This window comes from Arctopsyche grandis, unplaced genomic scaffold (genome assembly GCF_051622035.1).
Source record: "Arctopsyche grandis isolate Sample6627 unplaced genomic scaffold, ASM5162203v2 HiC_scaffold_23, whole genome shotgun sequence".
NCBI classification, from domain to species: Eukaryota; Metazoa; Arthropoda; class Insecta; order Trichoptera; family Hydropsychidae; genus Arctopsyche; species Arctopsyche grandis.
This window is the reverse complement of record NW_027518431.1, coordinates 635,931-642,624: the sequence shown is the minus strand read 5'-3', so window position 1 is coordinate 642,624 and position 6,694 is coordinate 635,931.

Below are 6,694 nucleotides of genomic sequence, written 5' to 3'. Positions count from 1 at the left end.
ACCATCACCGAAATCAAAGAATTCGACATTGCCAAAATATTCACAAAACGTGCTTACCTCACAATACCTAACCTAACCTAACCTAACCATCACCGAAGTCAGAGAATTCGACATTGCCAAAATATCCACAAAAAGTTCATACCCCACCAAACCTTACCCATCTGAACCTAACCATCACCGATGTCGAAGAAATGGACATTGCCAAAATATCCACAAAACGTGCTTATCTCACTATACCTTATCCAACCTAACCTAACCATCACCGAAAATAGAGAATTCGACATTGCCAAAATATCCACAAAAAGTTCTAATCCTACCAAACCTCACCCATCTGAACCTAACCATCACCGAAATCAAAGAATTGGACATGAATTAAATATCCACAAAACGTGCTTACCTCAAAATACCTAACCCAACCTAACCTAACTATCACCGAAGTCAGAGAATTCGACATTGCCAAAATATCCACAAAAAGTTCTTATTCTACCAAACCTCTCCCATCTGAACCTAACCATCACCGAAATCAAAAAATTGGACATTGCCAAAATATCCACAAAACGTGCTTACCTCACAATACCTAACCCAACCTAACCTAACCATCACCGAAGTCAAAGAATTCGACATTGCCAAAATATCCACAAAAAGTTCTTATCCTACCAAACCTCACCCATCTGAACCTAACCATCACCGAAATCAAAGAATTCGACATTGCCAAAATATCCACAAAACGTGCTTACCTCACAATACCTAACCTAACCTAACCTAACCATCACCGAAGTCAGAGAATTCAACATTGCCAAAATATCTACAAAAAGTTCATACCCCACCAAACCTCACCCATCTGAACCTAACCATCACCAAAATCGAAGAAATGGACATTGCCAACATATCCACAAAACGTGCTTACCTCACTATACCTTATCCAACCTAACCTAACCATCACTGAAGTCAGAGAATTCGACATTGCCAAAATATCCACAAAAAGTTCTTATCCTACCAAACCTCACCCATCTGAACCTAACCATCACCGAAATCAAAGAATTGGACATTGCCAAAATATCCACAAAACGTGCTTTCCTCACAATACCTAACCCAACCTAACCTCACCATCACCGAAGTCAGAGAATTCGACATTGCCAAAATATCCACAAAAAGTTCTTATCCTACCAAACCTCACCCATCTGAACCTAACCATCACCGAAATCAAAGAAATGGACATTGCGAAAATATCCACAAAACGTCCTTACCACACAATACCTAACCCAACCTTACCTAACCATCACCGAAGTCAGAGAATTCGACATTGCCAAAATATCCACAAAAAGTTCTCATCATACCAAACCTCACCCATCTGAACCTAACCATCACCGAAATCAAAGAATTGGACATTGATTTATAATCCACAAAACGTTTTTACCTCACAATACCTAACCCAACCTAACCTAACCATCACCGAAGTCAGAGAATTCGACATTGCCAAAATATCCACAAAAAGTTCTTATCATACCAAACCTCACCCATCTGAACCTAACCATCACCGAAATCAAAGAATTGGACATTAATAAAATATCCACAAAACGTGCTTTCCTCACCAATACCTAACCCAACCAAACCTAACCATCACCGAAGTAAGAGAATTCGACATTGCCAAAATATCCACAAAAAGTTCTTATCCTACCAAACCTCACCCATCTGAACCTAACCATCACCGAAATCAAAGAATTGGACATTAATAAAATATCCACAAAACTTGCTAACCTCACAATACCTAACCCAACCTAACCTAACTATCACCGAAGTCAGAGAATTCAACATTGCCAAAATATCCACAAAAAGTTCTTATCCTACCAAACCTCACCCATCTGAACCTAACCATCACCGAAATCAAAGAATTGGACATTAATAAAATATCCACAAAACGTGCTTACCTCACAATACCTAACCCAACCAAACCTTACCATCACCGAAGTAAGAGAATTCGACATTGCCAAAATATCCACAAAAAGTTCTTATCCTACCAAACCTCACCCATCTGAACCTAACCATCACTAAAATCGAATAAATGGACATTGCCAAAATATCCACAAAACGTGCTTATCTCACTATAACTTATCAAACCTAACCTAACCATCACCGAAAATAGAGAATTCGACATTGCCAAAATATCCACAAAAAGTTCTTATCCTACCAAACCTCACCCATCTGAACCTAACCATCACCGAAATCAAAGAATTGGACATGAATAAAATATCCACAAAACGTGCTTACCTCACAATACCTAACCCAACCTAACCTAACCGTCACCGAAGTCAGAGAATTCGACATTGCCAAAATATCCACAAAAAGTTCTTATCCTACCAAACTTCACCCATCTGAACCTAACAATCACCAATATCAAAGAATTGGACATTGCAAAAATATCCGAAAAAACGTGCTTACCTCACAATACCTAACCCAACTTAACCTAACCATCACCGAAGTCAGAGAATTCGACATTGCCAAAATATCCACAAAAAGTTCATACCCCACCAAACCTCACCCATCTGAACCTAACCATCACCGAAATCGAAGAAATGGACATTGCCAAAATATCCATAAAACGTGCTTACCTCACTATACTTTATCCAACCTAACCTTACCATCACCGAAGTTAGAGAATTCGACATTGCCAAAATATCCACAAAAAGTTCTTATCCTACCAAACCTTACCCATCTGAACTTAACCATCACCGAAATCAAAGAATTGGACATTAATAAAATATCCACAAAACGTGCTTACCTCACAATACCTAACCCAACCTAACCTAACCATCACCAAAGTCAGAGAATTCGACATTGCCAAAATATCCACAAAAAGTTCTTATCCTACCAAACTTCACCCATCTGAACCTAACAATCACCAATATCAAAGAATTAGACATTGCAAAAATATCCACAAAACGTCCTTACCACACAATACCTAACCCAACCTTACCTAACCATCACCGAAGTCAGAGAATTCGACATTGCCAAAATATCCACAAAAAGTTCTCATCATACCAAACCTCACCCATCTGAACCTAACCATCACCGAAATCAAAGAATTGGACATTGATAAATAATCCACAAAACGTTTTAACCTCACAATACCTAACCCAACCTAACCTAACCATCACCGAAGTCAGAGAATTCGACATTGCCAAAATATCCACAAAAAGTTCTTATCATACCAAACCTCACCCATCTGAACCTAACCATCACCGAAATCAAAGAATTGGACATTAATAAAATATCCACAAAACGTGCTTACCTCACAATACCTAACCGAACCAAACCTAACCATCACCGAAGTAAGAGAATTCGACATTGCCAAAATATCCACAAAAAGTTCTTATCCTACCAAACCTCACCCATCTGAACCTAACCATCAACGAAATCATAGAATTGGACATTAATAAAATATCCACAAAACGTGCTTACCTCACAATACCTAGCCCAACCTAACCTAACTATCACCGAAGTAAGAGAATTCGACATTGCCAAAATATCCACAAAAAGTTCTTATCCTACCAAACCTCACCCATCTGAACCTAACCATCACCGAAATCAAAGAATTGGACATTAATAAAATATCCACAAAACGTGCTTACCTCACAATACCTAGCCCAACCTAACCTTACTATCACCGAAGTCAGAGAATTCGACATTGCCAAAATATCCACAAAAAGTTCTTATCCTACCAAACCTCACCCATCTGAACCTAACCATCACCGAAATCAAAGAATTGGACATTGCCAAAATATCCACAAAACGTGCTTACCTCACAATACCTAACCCAACCTAACCTCACCATCACCGAAGTCAGAGAATTCGACATTGCCAAAATATCCACAAAAAGTTCTTATCCTACCAAACCTCACCCATGTGAACCTAACCATCACCGAAATCAAAGAAATGGACATTGCGAAAATATCCACAAAACGTCCTTACCACACAATACCTAACCCAACCTTACCTAACCATCACCGAAGTCAGAGAATTCGACATTGCCAAAATATCCACAAAAAGTTCTCATCATACCAAACCTCACCCATCTGAACCTAACCATCACCGAAATCAAAGAATTGGACATTGATTAATAATCCACAAAACGTTTTTACCTCACAATACCTAACCCAACCTAACCTAACCATCACCGAAGTCAGAGAATTCGACATTGCCAAAATATCCACAAAAAGTTCTTATCATACCAAACCTCACCCATCTGAACCTAACCATCACCGAAATCAAAGAATTGGACATTAATAAAATATCCACAAAACGTGCTTTCCTCACAATACCTAACCCAACCAAACCTAACCATCACCGAAGTAAGAGAATTCGACATTGCCAAAATATCCACAAAAAGTTCTTATCCTACCAAACCTCACCCATCTGAACCTAACCATCACCGAAATCAAAGAATTGGACATTAATAAAATATCCACAAAACGTGCTTACCTCACAATACCTAACCCAACCTAACCTAACTATCACCGAAGTCAGAGAATTCAACATTGCCAAAATATCCACAAAAAGTTCTTATCCTACCAAACCTCACCCATCTGAACCTAACCATCACCGAAATCAAAGAATTGGACATTAATCAAATATCCACAAAACGTGCTTACCTCACAATACCTAACCCAACCAAACCTAACCATCACCGAAGTAAGAGAATTCGACATTGCCAAAATATCCACAAAAAGTTCTTATCCTACCAAACCTCACCCATCTGAACCTAACCATCACCGAAATCAAAGAATTGGACATTAATAAAATATCCACAAAACGTGCTTACCTCACAATACCTAGCCCAACCTAACCTTACTATCACCGAAGTCAGAGAATTCGACATTGCCAAAATATCCACAAAAAGTTCTTATCCTACCAAACCTCACCCATCTGAACCTAACCATCACCGAAATCAAAGAATTGGACATTGCCAAAATATCCACAAAACGTGCTTACTTCACAATACCTAACCCAACCTAACCTCACCATCACCGAAGTCAGAGAATTCGACATTGCCAAAATATCCACAAAAAGTTCTTATCCTACCAAACCTCACCCATCTGAACCTAACCATCACCGAAATCAAAGAAATGGACATTGCGAAAATATCCACAAAACGTCCTTACCACACAATACCTAACCCAACGTTACCTAACCATCACCGAAGTCAGAGAATTCGACATTGCCAAAATATCCACAAAAAGTTCTCATCATACCAAACCTCACCCATCTGAACCTAACCAGCACCGAAATCAAAGAATTGGACATTGATTTATAATCCACAAAACGTTTTTACCTCACAATACCTAACCCAACCTAACCTTACCATCACCGAAGTCAGAGAATTCGACATTGCCAAAATATCCACAAAAAGTTCTTATCATACCAAACCTCACCCATCTGAACCTAACCATCACCGAAATCAAAGAATTGGACATTAATAAAATATCCACAAAACGTGCTTACCTCACAATACCTAACCCAACCAAACCTAACCATCACCGAAGTAAGAGAATTCGACATTGCCAAAATATCCACAAAAAGTTCTTATCCTACCAAACCTCACCCATCTGAACCTAACCATCACCGAAATCAAAGAATTGGACATTAATAAAATATCCACAAAACGTGCTTACCTCACAATACCTAACCCAACCTAACCTAACTATCACCGAAGTCAGAGAATTCAACATTGCCAAAATATCCACAAAAAGTTCATACCCCACCAAACCTCACCCATCTGAACCTAACCATCACTAAAATCGAATAAATGGACATTGCCAAAATATCCACAAAACGTGTTTATCTCACTATAACTTATCCAACCTAACCTAACCATCACCGAAAATAGAGAATTCGACATTGCCAAAATATCCACAAAAAGTTCTTATCCTACCAAACCTCACCTATAACCGTCACCGAAGTCAGAGAATTCGACATTGCCAAAATATCCACAAAAAGTTCTTATCCTACCAAACTTCACCCATCTGAACCTAACAATCACCAATATCAAAGAATTGGACATTGCAAAAATATCCACAAAACGTGCTTACCTCACAATACCTAACCCAACTTAACCTAACCATCACCGAAGTCAGAGAATTCGACATTGCCAAAATATCCACAAAAAGTTCATACCCCACCAAACCTCACCCATCTGAACCTAACCATCACCGAAATCGAAGAAACGGACATTGCCAAAATATCCAGAAAACGTGCTTACCTCACTATACCTTATTCAACCTAACCTTACCATCACCGAAGTCAGAGAATTCGACATTGCCAAAATATCCACAAAAAGTTCTCATCCTACCAAACCTCACTTATCTGAACCTAACCATCACCGAAATCAAAGAATTGGACAATAATAAAATATCCACAAAACGTGCTTACCTCACAATACCTAACCCAACCTAACCTAACCATCACCGAAGTCAAAGAATTCGACATTGCCAAAATATCCACAAAAAGTTCTTATCCTACCAAACCTCACCCATCTGAACCTAACCATCACCGAAATCAAAGAATTCGACATTGCCAAAATATCCACAAAACGTGCTTACCTCACAATACCTAACCTAACCTAACCTAACCATCACCGAAGTCAGAGAATTCGACATTGCCAAAATATCCACAAAAAGTTCATACCCCACCAAACCTT